General features: G+C 44.9%; 1 long non-coding RNA gene across 4 annotated transcripts; it reads right to left on the reverse strand.

The window, feature by feature from the left end:
* Positions 1–5,339: 5,339 nt before the first annotated feature.
* On the reverse strand, positions 5,340–13,652 carry LOC136544877 (uncharacterized). Of its 4 annotated transcripts, none has more exons than XR_010780860.1 (5): positions 13,013–13,652; positions 12,120–12,212; positions 6,680–6,722; positions 6,266–6,339; positions 5,340–5,716 (listed from the first exon to the last, which is right to left on the reverse strand). It is a non-coding gene; the product is annotated as an uncharacterized lncRNA (long non-coding RNA). The 4 variants fall into 4 exon arrangements; XR_010780858.1 differs by having other exon boundaries at positions 12,120–12,217; XR_010780861.1 differs by having other exon boundaries at positions 13,070–13,651.
* Between the last annotated feature and the right edge of the window lie 573 nt (positions 13,653–14,225).

Below are 14,225 nucleotides of genomic sequence, written 5' to 3' on the forward strand. Positions count from 1 at the left end.
TCTGCCATGGATGCCTCAATTCTGGCTTTATTTCTACACTTTTTCCGAAGAACCTTTAGACATCTCTCGATTGGATAGCACCAACGGGCTTGCACGGGCCCCCCCCATTCGTGCCTCGTGAGGCAGGTGCAAAATCAGATGCTGCATTGAGAGGAAGAAGCCGGGTGGGAAGATCTTCTCCATCTTACAGAGCAACACAGGTGCCACTTTCTCTAAGTCATCAATCACGGCCCGAGATAGCTCCTTGGCACAAAGCTGGCGGAAGAAATAGCTCAACTCTGCCAGGACGCGCCACACATGCTCGGGGACGAAACCTCTGGTCATCGCTGGAAGGAGCCGCTCAATCCATATGTGGAAGTCATGACTCTTCATCCCTAACACTCGGCAAGTGGACACGTTCACTCCCCTCCTCAGATTCGCCGCATACCCATCAGGGAACATTAACGACTGAACCCACTGACATACTTCCCTCCTTTGGTCCTTCTTCAAAACGAAATCGACCGAAGTCCTTTTCCATTTCTTGCCAGGCGCGGGAGTCTTCATCACTTGCTTTGGTCTATCGCACAGTGCTGCCTAGGTCCACTCTTGCCTTAACATTGTCCTTTGACTTTTCTGTGTCCATGAGTGTTCCCCAAAGCGCCTCGGCGATATTCTTCTCTGTGTGCATTAAATCAATGTTGTGTGGAAGAAGAAGATCGTTGAAATAGGGAAGCCTAGTCAAGCCCGATTTATGAGTCCACATGTGGTACTGACCATATCCATCAAAATGATCTTTCTCTTTATCAACTTTGAGAGCCTCTATCTCAGCGCGGATCTCGGCAGCGGTCATCATCTGAGGTGCAGGATCGGTGACTTCAACACCTTTCGTGAAGTTCTTGATGTCTCGTCTGAATGGATGGTCAAGGGGGAGGAACTGACGATGTTGGTCGAACGAAGAAAACTTGCCACCACTCTTCAGCCAAGTGAACCTCACACCTGCCTTGCATATTGGGCATGGGAACTTCCCGTGAACACACCACCCGCAGAATAGGCCATACGCCAGGAAGTCATGCAGGGAGTAGTGGTACCACACATGCATTGTGAAGTTTCTCTTTGTAGCTCGGTCGTATGTCAGTACCCCCTTTTCCCAAGCATCGATCAAATCATCGAACACAGGCTCCATGAACACACCCATATTGTTCCCCGGATGTCCAGGAATTATCAGCGACAAAAATACGTTCTTGGGTTGAAAGATGACACCGGGGGGGAGATTCAGGGGTATCACGAACACTGGGCCAACAAGTGTATGGGGCCGCGGACAATCCATACGGGTTGAACCCATCTGTTGCCAACGCTACACGTACATTGCGAGCCTCCTCAGCTTTAACACGATGTATGCCATCGAAATGGGTCCAGGCGTCGCCATCCGATGGGTGTACCATCTTGTCCGGATTGTACCTTTTGCCATTTTTGTGCCATGTCATCTGTTTCGCGGACTCCTCTGTCATGTACAGCCGTTGGATCCTCGGTATGAAAGGAAGGTACCGTAGGACCTTCGTAGGGATACTCAGCTGTTCCTTCTTGCCATCACTAGTGTCGACCTCCAGGTACCTAGAGGATTTGCACTTTGGACAGTGCGTTGCTCCCTCGTGATCTTTCCTAAAAAGGACGCATCCATTCGGACAAGCATGGATCTGCTCATACGGCATCTTAAGTGCACGAAGAAGTTTCTGTGACTCGTACAAGTTCTTCGGCAGGATGTGATCCTCCGGAAGCAGGGATCCAAAAACTGCCAACATACCATCGAAGTTGTCCCGACTCATGCTAAACTGCGACTTCAACCCCATGATGCGTCCAATTGCATCCAGCTGCGATACCGTTGTCTTTTCGTGCAAGGGCTTCTGCGCTGAAGACAGCATATCATAGAACGTCTTTGCGCTTTCCTCTGGCTTCTCCTCCAATCCTTCACCGAACCGTGCCTGCTGAATGTCATCCATCCAGTCTGCTACCCCGCCATCTCCATCATAATCCTCGAGACGCTGTCTCACCACCTCCTCTCTAATACGATCGGCTTCACCATGGTGGATCCAGCGGGTATAGTTTGCCGTGAATCCATACTTGATAAGATCTTCCCCCACGAGCCTCTTAATTTTTCTTTTCTTGTTGCCACATCTGCTGCACGGACACGGCATCCGGGCTGACCCTTTAGCAGCCTCGCCAAATGCATGCTCCAGGAAAGCATTGGTCTTGGTCATCCATTCTGGGGTCATACTTGCGTGGCCCGTGTACATCCACTCACGGTTATCCATCCTCTGGCACATGCATATGTAAGCGAGTAATAAAAACTGCAGGTAAATCCACAAGGCGTTCCTACTATACATCTAATAGGTGAAGGATAGGTCCTAATCCCACCCGAGGATGCGTAGATGAGGTTGGCTTCCATGGTCCGCTCCTATCCAAGACAGAATTTCGGCAGCACCTCCCCGCTGTTCTCCCGATACACGTCCTGGCAGGGAGATTGTGTATCAGGAGAACAACGAGGAGGTGGTGCCGAAACTCTGTCTCGGACAGGAGCGGGCCACGGAAACCAACCCATCTACGCATCCGCGGGCTGTCCAAAAAACGTGGACAATCCGAAACAGGTACGGAATTTGGTATGCAAAGATCTGCATACCAACGACCGTATCTCTTTCGGACGGGAGACGCCTAACTGGGGTTACACGAGATACAAGTATGCAAGATGGGTTATACCTAGGGTGTCGGTGAGGTCAGGCTAGTGGGGCGGTGGCGAGTCGCTGCAGTGGCGAGGCGACGCGGTGCAGGCAGAACCGCAACGCCAACGAAGACGATCGGGGTCACCGAGTGCCTCCCAACGGTCCTCGTCCTGCAAAGAAAAGGCAAATGGTTAGACTCCATTGAAAATTTCGGCAGCACCTCCCCTGCACGGAGAGGTTCCCAAAACCTGCAGAAAACATTGGCACGAAGGCCAACAACCACATGTATACCAAACATAGGCACGAAGGCCATCAACCACATACATACAACAATAACTACTACTAACACTAAAACTATGAACAACAACTACAACTACTACTGTCACTACGACTTACTAACTAATACTAACACTACTAATTAACTACTACTACTAACACTACTACTTACTAACTAATACTAACATTAGGGCATACCTTGCCAGCGAGAATGCGAAGACCGAGGGCCGGCGACGACAACGGGGACGACCGCTACGGCGTGAGGGTCGACGAACCGAGGCGGCACCTTTCTTCTCCTCTTCTCCTCTTCTCCCCTTCTCCTTCTCTCCTCCCTTCTCTTTCTTCTTCTTCCTCCTCCCCTTCTTCTCCTTCCTCCTTTCCTTCCTCCTCTTCCTCCTACCTCCTCCTCCTTCCTACAGCGGGCGCGCGGGCGCGGGGCGCGGCGGGCACGGGGCCGAGGCGCGCGGGTGCGCGGGGAGCCGGCGGCTGCGGCAGCGGCGGCTCCGGCGGCGCAGCGGCTACGGCGCGGCGGCGGGGCGGCTACGGCGCGCGTGTGTGTGCGTGTCTGGTGTGTGCGTGTGTCCGGTTTTTTTATATTTCAAACCTCTTTGCCGAGTGCCAGATCCGGGGCACTCGGCAAAGAATGTATTTTGCCGAGTGCCCCCGATCTGGCACTCGGCGAAATAAAAAAATTAAAAAAAAATCCTGTCCTGGCTTTGCCGAGTGCCTAGGGCTAGCACTCGGCAAAATATTCACTTTGCCGAGTGCCAAACCTTGGCACTCGGCAAAATAAATTTTTTTTTGTTTTTTGCCACCAACTTTTTTTCTTAGATTTGTATTTGTACCATGAACAACATGTTCAAATTTGGCACAATTTCATTGCTGTTTGCTATATTTCTTCACTTTATTTCGTTTTCTTGCAATTTTCCGGAAAATGTAGGTTTGAACTGCAGGTGCATCGAATAATAGTTTTGATCCATTCCAAAAATGTTATTCTTGTTTGTTAGTGTCACTTTATGCTAAATCTAGGAACTGTCTCCAAATTTCGATCAACGTGCTCACGGGGCAACGTCGCGAACTTGCGTGCGAGTGGTTATTTAATTCTATAAAATTCAAACGAATCCCTAAAATCATGAAACTTGGTGAGATGTCGTGATATCACATGCATATGCGGTGGTAAAAATTTGAAAACGTTTGGAGGACGTCATCATGTATGGTGTTCACAAACCAGGACATCATCACATGGTTTGTGAACACCATACATGATGACGTCCTCCAAACGTTTTCAAATTTTTACCACCGCATATGCATGTGATATCACGACATCTCGCCAAGTTTCATGATTTTCGGGATTCGTTTGAATTTTATAGAATTAAATAACCACTCGCACGCAAGTTCGCGACGTTGCCCCGTGAGCACGTTGATCGAAATTTGGAGACAGTTCCTAGATTTAGCATAAAGTGACACTAACAAACAAGAATAACATTTTTGGAATGGATCAAAACTATTATTCGATGCACCTGCAGTTCAAACCTACATTTTCCGGAAAATTGCAAGAAAACGAAATAAAGTGAAGAAATATAGCAAACAGCAATGAAATTGTGCCAAATTTGAACATGTTGTTCATGGTACAAATACAAATCTAAGAAAAAAAGTTGGTGGCAAAAAACAAAAAAAAATTATTTTGCCGAGTGCCAAGGTTTGGCACTCGGCAAAGTGAATATTTTGCCGAGTGCTAGCCCTAGGCACTCGGCAAAGCCAATATTTTGCCGAGTGCCAAACAGAAGGCACTCGGCAAAGAGGACGGCGTTGGATACCGTTATCCCCGGGCGCCTCTTTGCCGAGTGCCCAACTTTGCCGAGTGTCTGGCACTGGGCAAAGTTTGGATTTGCCGAGTGCCTTATTTTGCCGAGTGCCAGACACTCGGCAAAGCCCTATTTGCCGAGTGCCAAGTTTCGCCGAGTGCGGCACTCGGCAAAGGTGGCCTTTGCCGAGTGCCCGATATTTGGCACTCGGCAAAGATTTGAGCACTGGGCAAAGTCCCGGTTTCCTGTAGTGAAATCATGCATTTGTAGGGGCGGTTCCTAGACCGCCCCTATAAATCGATTTGTAGGGGCGTTTGGTACTGTAGCTGCCCCTACAAATCGATTTGTAGGGGCGGTCTGGGAACACCAACCGTCCCTACAAATCGATTTGTAGGGGCTGCTACAGTACTAACCGCCCCTACAAATCATTTTTCCACCAAAAAAAATTAAATTTACAATTCAAATTCATGGTACCTATACTTGCAAAGTGACTCAAGTACATGCTTCAGCCGACAGTCCAATACACAATGACAGAAAAAACCAAATACTTAAGTAGATCTTCATGGTACCCAAGTTAATATAATACTCTCATGGATATAATTTAAATACAATCAGAAAGTTCATTTAACTTTAATTATCAGAACACCCATTCAATATTACATGCACAAGCAATTTGTGGAGTAAAATAGAATTGAAAGAAAATTAATTGTAAAACACATCATCAATCAGTATGCAGGTAAACGGCTTGGTGGGGAGACAGGAGCACCTCAGCTCGGTGGGGAGACACGATACACTAAAGAAGCCTTGCTCCTTGCTAACTGTTAGCTCTGCACAAGAACTTGTTGAAGCCTCGCCTTCCTGCTTGATTTAATAGTTAGCTTTGCACAGGAATTCCTTGCTTTAACCGTTATCTGTGCTTGCTCTTTGCTTTCATGGTTAGCTCTGCACAAGGATTTGTTGCTTTAATTGTTAGCTCTTCATCAAGAATTTGTAAATCATTGAACAAAGAATGTAGTCCTGAATAACCTAATCATATACAAACCATATATTAATCAAAGAATGTTTGTTCAGGAATTAGGAGTAGGCTTATCCTGAATTAGCATGATACTACTTATATAAAATAAATATGCAATCCCCGAATAGCAAGCCCCAACCTGCTAACTGCTTAGCAACGCACAGGCACGAATTTCACTATTTTAGAACTGAAATACACATGGCATAGATATGCTGTCCACTTGATCTTGTGGGATCAAAATATTATGACGGTATTGAGATCATCACTGATGCAGGCTCTATTTTTATCAAGTGACTTATTCTCAAATTCTCATATCCAAACAATAATTTGGAGCAAGGGCCAGGGAAGACAAACACCCCACTGCATTTTGACGCTTTATGCAACAAGAAAAGGTAGTATCATCATCATCATCGCTGGAATATGAACTTGTGCAATATTTGAGAAAATAATAGCAACTATGCATAAGAGAATAATACTTGGGCGCTGCACAAGTTGTGCTATGGGGAACTTGTCATCGCTGGCCTGCTCTTCCGATTCGGGTCTCTAGGTCCTGAGAGCACGTTGAGCACATTCAAAATCACAGTAAGGCATATCATTTAGTCGAAGTTCAAGAAAGTTATTGCGCTTGGTTAACAGCAACAATCAACATATCAGAAAAGAAACTATAGCTTCAACTAGCATATCATTTATAGCCCTACTGACGGACATTTTCTGCACAGTACCATTCATACAAGATTCACATGGTTGCTGAAATCCAAACTAGGAATGTTGTACACACACAACAGTAAAGCACATTGAGAAAAGCAGGTAGGAAGAACATACTTTCCAGAAGTGTTCCCGCATCCAAGTTACTGAACACAAATATTTAGTTGGAGTCAATATTATCTTACCTGCTACTTGTACAGAGACAGAGGAACATAGGCCGCCTCCTTCCTGAAATGGTGAGAGACATGATTACAGTCACAAAAATAAGACTTTACTTATCAATGCAGTAACTAAATGCAAGGTTGAGAAAATATTATTTTATTCTAGATAATCCCCATTCCAATGGCTATTATAAAAATAAAGCAATTTAGATGCAATGGTAAACCTGCAAGACGTGCTTGCATGTCAACCGAACAGCAATACCTACAATTTTCCAAAGCATGACCCTGTATAGGATTTAAAAATTGAGTCCCAGATTCAATAGTGTGGGAGCTCATGTGGCAATCTACTTATAAGGTCGTAAGCAAACATTACTAAATCCATGCATAATAACAAAGACCAAACTCAGAACCTTACGTTAATGGGCCACGAGCATGCGAACTTGAATCTGTCGATGCGGGACCCATAGGATACACCGCAAGGAAGAGAGGAGATCTAGTTTGATTAGGATTCCTCCCATGTAATCCTATTAGTAATACTACCCTGTAATCCTACTAGGACTCTACATTGTAAACCGACTAGGACTCTGGCCTCCTGACTATATAAAGGAGGGCAGGGCTCCTTAGAGAGGAGAACAATGGAATGCAACACAATACTTTACAATCAATCCAATGCAAAGGCTAACGCCGACTGGACGTAGGGCTATTACTCGATCACAGTCGAGGTCCCGAACCAGGATAAATCGACTGTCTCTTGTGTTTACCGTCGAGTTCTGCATACGCTGAAGCCCGAACATACTGCCCCGGGGACCCCCGTGGTAGGCTATCGGTGGTCAAACATCGACAGCTGGCGCGCCAGGTAGGGGCTTTCGGCGAAATCCCGATCAAGAGCTCGATGGACCTCAAGATCAACATCATTCGGGCGGTAACGGCCTTTAGTCCCGGTTACCGCGCCGGGACAACGATCTCGGGACTAAAGGTGGAACCTTCAGTCCCGGGTCATCGAGCCAGGACTAAAGATGGACCTTTAGTCCCGGTTGGTGTTATCAACCGGGACTAAAGGCCCTCCAGCCAAGCAAACGTGGCCGCACTCTTTAGTCCCGGTTGGTAACCCCAACCGGGACTAAAGGTTCTTTTTCTTTTTCTTTTTTTTTGTTTAATTTGTTTTCAGTTCAGTTACACATATTTGTTTAATATATAATATGTTTTTATGTACGTATTCTACGCTGCTAATATAAATACACGCACGCATATAATTACATCTAATTCTCATCTCGAGCATTATTATATTCGAATAAAGTATGAAACTATATATATTATAGATATATATGTATATATACAACACTTTCATAAAAAAATATGGCCGAGAGCAGCTAGCTAGCAGGCTAGCTGGGGCAGATGGCGGGCCAGGCAGGGCGTGCTGGCCGGCCACGGGGCCGAGCTGAGCACCTCGCGCGAGGACGACGTACGGCGAAGACGGCGAGATCGATGCGGGCGATGGCGCGGCCGGGCGAGGGACAACGACGGTGCGGCACGGCAGACGAGATCGACGGCCGCCGGGCGGGGCTCGACGACGAGGCCGGGCGAGAAGCGGTCGGCGACGGAGGGTGGGCTCGGGTGCGGCGGCGGAGATGGGATGCGGCGGAGAGACGGCGCGCGATGCGATCCGGGCGGATGGCGCGGCCGGGCGAGGGTAGACGACGACGGCGGCGCAGCAGAGACGAGCTCGACGGCCGGGCGGGGCTGGGCGACGGAGGCGAGATCGAAGATGGCGGTGGCGGAGGCGATGATCGACGTGTAGATCGAAAAGTAGAAGATGAACAAAACAGGAACCATTCGATATATATAGGCTGGGACCCTTTAGTCCCGGCTGGTAACACCAGCCGGGACTAAACGCCATTAAGTCCCGGCTGGTAAGCCGAACCGGGACTAAAGGAGCTTTCGGCCTGTTCGCTGGTTGGTTTCTGAGCTGGTTTGGGCTGGCTGGTGCTGGTTTGTTGTGAGAGGAAAACACTGTTGGCTGGCTGGTTTGGGCTGGCTGAAACCAACAAACGAACAGGCTGTTTAGTCCCGGTTGGTGTTACCAGCCGGGACTAAAGGTATTTTTGGGTGGGCACCGAAATTGCCGCCCACCCTTTAGTCCCGGTTCCTGGCCTGGGCCGGGACTGAAGACCTAAAAATTTTGGCAGCCGCCAGAGTAATTGGAAAGGCCTGAGATTTTGATTTTGTTCTCCTTGTTTAATACTAGGTTAATCAATTAATTCTATAGCAACTTCAATACTTTGCAATATTTATTTTAAAAAATACTATTGATTAACTAATTATTTATTGTAAATAGGAAAATTTTGTAACCTAAAGTTTTTAATTTCTTTTATGAATATAGAATATAAATGTTACTAATACTAAGTATTTTGTTAATGCAAAAATATATTTGTAACTTAAAATTAATAAAACTAATATTATTCGATAGGAAATTTATTATCACATTATTGTAACGTCAATGTTTCAATTTTTTCTCGGTTTTTTACCAAAATTGACCGGAAATTTTTGTTGAACCTATAAAAATAAAGAAAATATAGTATTTTTGTTCTACAACTTTTTTAAATGAAAAAATGGCCTATATAAGGATTGTAGACCTTGATGAGTTGAACAAACTTAATATTCAAAACTTTTCAATTTGAGACAATCTAGGGTTCCGAAAACTAGTTTGTAGGCGTCAAAGTTTAAAAATCACAAATTTGAACCATCTAAACTTTCTCAAATGGAAAGTTGACCAGAACAACAATTGTATATCCTGATGAGCTGAACAAACTTGGTATTCAATACTTTTCAATTTGAGACAATCTAGGGTTCCGAAAACTAGTTTGTAGGCATCGAAATTTAAAAATGATAAATTTGAACCATCCAGACTTTCTCAAATGGAAAGTTGACCAAAACAACAATTGTAGATCTTGATGATTTTAACAAACTTGGTATTCAAAACTTTTCAATTTGAAGTCATTTAGAGTTCATAATACTAGAGTCAAAGTGTTGTTTTTCATTTAACCAAATTTGACTTGGTCAAACTTGCTCAAATGAGACACTAAATGACCTCAGATGAAAAATCTCTGAATACCAAGTTTGATCATCTCAGCAAGATCTACAATTGTTACATAGCTCATTTTCATATTTGAGAAAGTTTTATCAAACACTAGTCATAAATTCTTGAATCTCATATAGACTTTCTAAAACTATGTCACACACTTGTGAAATTTAAACTACATTTTGTTCAAACTTTCTCAAATGAAAAAATGGCCTATATAAGGATTGTATATCTTGATGATCTGAACAAACTTGGTATTCAAAACTTTTCAATTTGAGACAATCTAGGGTTCCGAAAACTAGTTTGTAGGCGTCGAAATTTAAAAATCATAAATTTGAACCGTCCAAACTTTCTCAAATGGAAAGTTGAGCAAAACAACAATTGTAGATATTGATGAGTTTAACAAACTTGGTATTCAAACCTTTTCAATTTGAAGTCATTTATAGTTCATACTACTAGAGTCAAAGTGTTATTTTTTCATTTGACCAAATTTGACTTGGTCAAACTTGCTCATATGAGACACTAAATGACCTCAGATGAAAAATCTCTGAATACCAAGTTTGATCATCTTAGCAAGATCTACAATTTTTACATAGCTCATTTTTCCCATTTGAGAAAGTTTTATCAAACACTAGTCACAAATTCTTGAATCTCATATAGACTTTCTAAAACTATGGCACACACTTGTGAAATTTGAACTACATTTTATTCAAACTTTCTCAAATGAAAAAATGGCCTATATAATGATTGTATATCTTGATGATCTGAACAAACTTGGTATTCAAAACTTTTCAATTTGAGACAATCTAGGGTTCCGAAAACTAGTTTGTAGGCATCGAAATTTAAAAATCACAAATTTGAACCGTCCAAACTTTCTCAAATGGAAAGTTGAGCATAACAACAATTGTAGATATTGATGAGTTTAACAAACTTGGTATTCAAAACTTTTCAATTTGAAGTCATTTATAGTTCATACTACTAGAGTCAAAGTGTTATTTTTTCATTTGACCAAATTTGACTTGGTCAAACTTGCTCATATGAGACACTAAATGACCTCAGATGAAAAATCTCTGAATACCAAGTTTGATCATCTCAGCAAGATCTACAATTGTTACATAGCTCATTTTTCCCATTTGAGAAAGTTTTATCAAACACTAGTCACAAATTCTTGAATCTCATATAGACTTTCTAAAACTATGTCACACACTTGTGAAATTTGAACTACATTTTGTTCAAACTTTCTCAAATGAAAAAATGGCCTATATAAGGATTGTAGATCTTGATGAGCTGAACAAACATGGTATTCAAAACTTTTCAATTTGAGACAATCTAGGGTTCCGAAAACTAGTTTGTAGGCGTCGAAATTTAAAAATCATAAATTTGAACGGTCCAAACTTTCTCAAATGGAAAGTTGACCAAAACAACAATTGTAGATCTTGATGAGTTTAACAAACTTGGTATTCAAAACTTTTCAATTTGAAGTCATTTAGAGTTCATAATACTAGAGTCAAAGTATTATTTTTTCATTTGACCCAAGAACAGAGGCAGTGAGTTTGAATGAAATGGCTCGGGCTCGGGGAGGAAGAAATGAGCTGGTCTATAGGCCGGGATAATTAGTCCCGGTTAGGAGGCCAAACCGGGACTAAAGATTAATCTTTATTCCCGGGGCATCACCCAAACCGGGAGTAAAAGCTTTAGTCCCGGCTGGTATTACCAACCGGGACTAAAGGTTAGTCCCGGTTGGTAATACCAGCCAGGACTAAAGATCCCTGCCCCGCGGACGACCGTTGGGCAGGAACCTTTAGTCCTAAGGGCAAAAAATGCCGAGGCTAATGTCAAATTGGGACATCGTTCTAAAGTTTGTTCTCTAGTAGTGACTATATAAAGGAGGGCAGGGCTCCTTAGAGAGGAGAACAATGGAACGCAACACAACACTTTACAATCAATCCAACGCAAAGGCTAACGCTGACTGGACGTAGGCTATTACTCGATCACAGTCGAGGCCCCGAACCAGGATAAATCGACTGTCTCTTGCGTTTACCGTCGAGCTCTGCATACGCTGAAGCCCGAACATACTGCCCCGGGGACCCCCGTGGCAGGCTATCGATGGTCAAACATCGATAGGAATCCCATATGCGCCAGCAAGGCAGCAACATATAGTAGATGATTTGAAACAATAACACACAGATAGCAGGGCAAAATAAGTGGAAAAACCACACAGATAGCCGGGCTAAATCAGTGGCAAAACCTGGGCACGAACTAATTTTAACCACATACTGCACATTGTTCGAGTCTGCACATTGCTTTTTTACTAAAGTGATGATGCAATCAGTAATCAAACAATAAAGCACATAGTTGCGAATTGGGAGTTGTGAAAAAACATACTCAACTTCCCCATAATATTCCCAATCTGGTTAGCTCGCAACTGCGTAGCTTGTGTCATGCTAATCACTCGAACTATATGCTCTCCTTACTGAACTGAACTGCAAGAAGAAAAAGAAACAAATCAGAATTTGGTTGGGAAAAAGAGCCATTATCTATACTACTTGTGATTAATGGACAGACAGAATATTCATAGGAAGAATTCTGCTTATTTGCAACCTATTGCATTTATCATTATGAATACTACTTGTGATTACCAGCAAGAATTCTTGGACAACTTTATTAGTACTATACTTGCATGGACTCATTGCCCCAACTTAATGAAATTTAATAAGATTATACAGATAGCTGCAATTCTATCAGCTTTGCTTGTCACAAGCTTGGGATCTTCCTCTTTTTCCTCCTTATCTCAGGCACTGCCTTAGAAACAAGCCTACCATCTAAAAGCTGCTCCTAAACAATTTGCCGAGGCTATCAGTCATCTAGTACAATAACAGCAACACTACTGCTTATCTAGCTAACCAAACGTATCCACATATGTAGAGCTACTATCGGACCACTATATGCACTTTGTAATAAATGGTCTGAATCATATGGAAATATTGTTCTTAATGAACAAATAGTAGCAACAGAAATGTCAGTAACCTATGTGCACTGTCTGCTACCTATGTGCACTAACTGAATGTCGAAGAAATATCTGAATCTTCAGATATCACATAAAATAGAGCCATGGAATGCAGATCAACTGGGAACTCGTCAGATCTGACTCCGAGGAACAGAACGGATGGGGCAGGCTTTTTTACAAATGCATAATCGCCTTGCGTTCGTCGGACTAGGAGAACGGGGTGGAACAGCCAAAATCAGGTCGGAACTAGGAACTAGAGCAATCCCCTTACCTCTGGAGCCGGCTCATCGGCTTGTGCGAGAACGCAGAGTAGGTAGAAGCCCCTTACCTCTGGAGCCGGCTGAAGGAAGAGGACATGAGGAGAAGGGGGCTAGGGAAGAGGAGGTAGAAGCCCCAACGGCCCAACCAGCCAGCTCCTGCACCCCGGACGCCCTCCGCGCAGCTCAGGCCGCCAATCCCACGGATCCAGCCGCTAGGACCTCAGATCCGGTCGCCACCGCATGGATCGAGCTGCCACCGCGCTTGCAGGACCACAGTCCGATCGTCACCGCGTGGAAACAGCCGCCCGGAGGGGAGGCGAGCCCGGACCAGCCACCACCGGATCCGGCCGACGAGCATGCGGATCCGGCCACCCCGGCGCTGAAACGGCAGACGGCCACAACGAAGCAGGTTGACAGATCGAACTGCAGTCACCGAGAGGAGGAGGGAGAAAGAGGATGCGAGAGAGCAGCCATCGCCGCGCCCCTGTGGCGCAAGGGGGGAGGGGCACGAGGGGGAGAGGCGTGGAGGAAGAGGAGGGCAGCTGCGGCGTCCGCTGGCCCGCTCACGCCAGCCGCCGTCACCCTAGCCGCTGCTCGCGTCGGGAGGGGGAGAGATCGTAGAGGAGAGAGAGGGAAGGGGAAGAGAAGCTGGAGAATATTTTTTTTTACTGTGCTCTACAATATATAATCAGAGGCATTTGTAGGGACGGCTGGTGATTGAGCCGTCCCTACAAATAGAAACACCGGGGGCGGCTGGTGAGTGAGCCGTCTCTATAAATCAGACCCATTTGTAGGGACGGCTCGTATCACCAGCCGCCCCTACTGTTCCATTTGTAGGGGCGACTGGTCTCTGGGCTTCTGAGCACGTCACTGTAGGGGCGGCTCCAACACCAGCCGCCCCTAAAAAAAATTTGTTCTGTTGCTACAAACCGTTTTTCACGTAGTGTTGAGAAATGGTCACGGACTCTTGCATCCTTGCAAACATGAGCGACAAGGGTGCTCTTGCACACTCTACCTGGGCCAACAATTGGAAGGACCTCCAATTCTTCAAAATCATGAGGCCATGACTGCAATAAGAAATTAATGACAAGTTCAATTTCCAACTGGCGGCCAAACATGCAGTTGCCCAGCAGGATATGCATCTATATGGCTGGCTGTACAAGCGAGGGTAGCTCATCAAGAACATGACCATCTCATCAGCATCATTAATCATGGAACTCAAAC

This window comes from Miscanthus floridulus, chromosome 3, assembly GCF_019320115.1.
Source record: "Miscanthus floridulus cultivar M001 chromosome 3, ASM1932011v1, whole genome shotgun sequence".
Classification (NCBI taxonomy): domain Eukaryota; kingdom Viridiplantae; phylum Streptophyta; class Magnoliopsida; order Poales; family Poaceae; genus Miscanthus; species Miscanthus floridulus.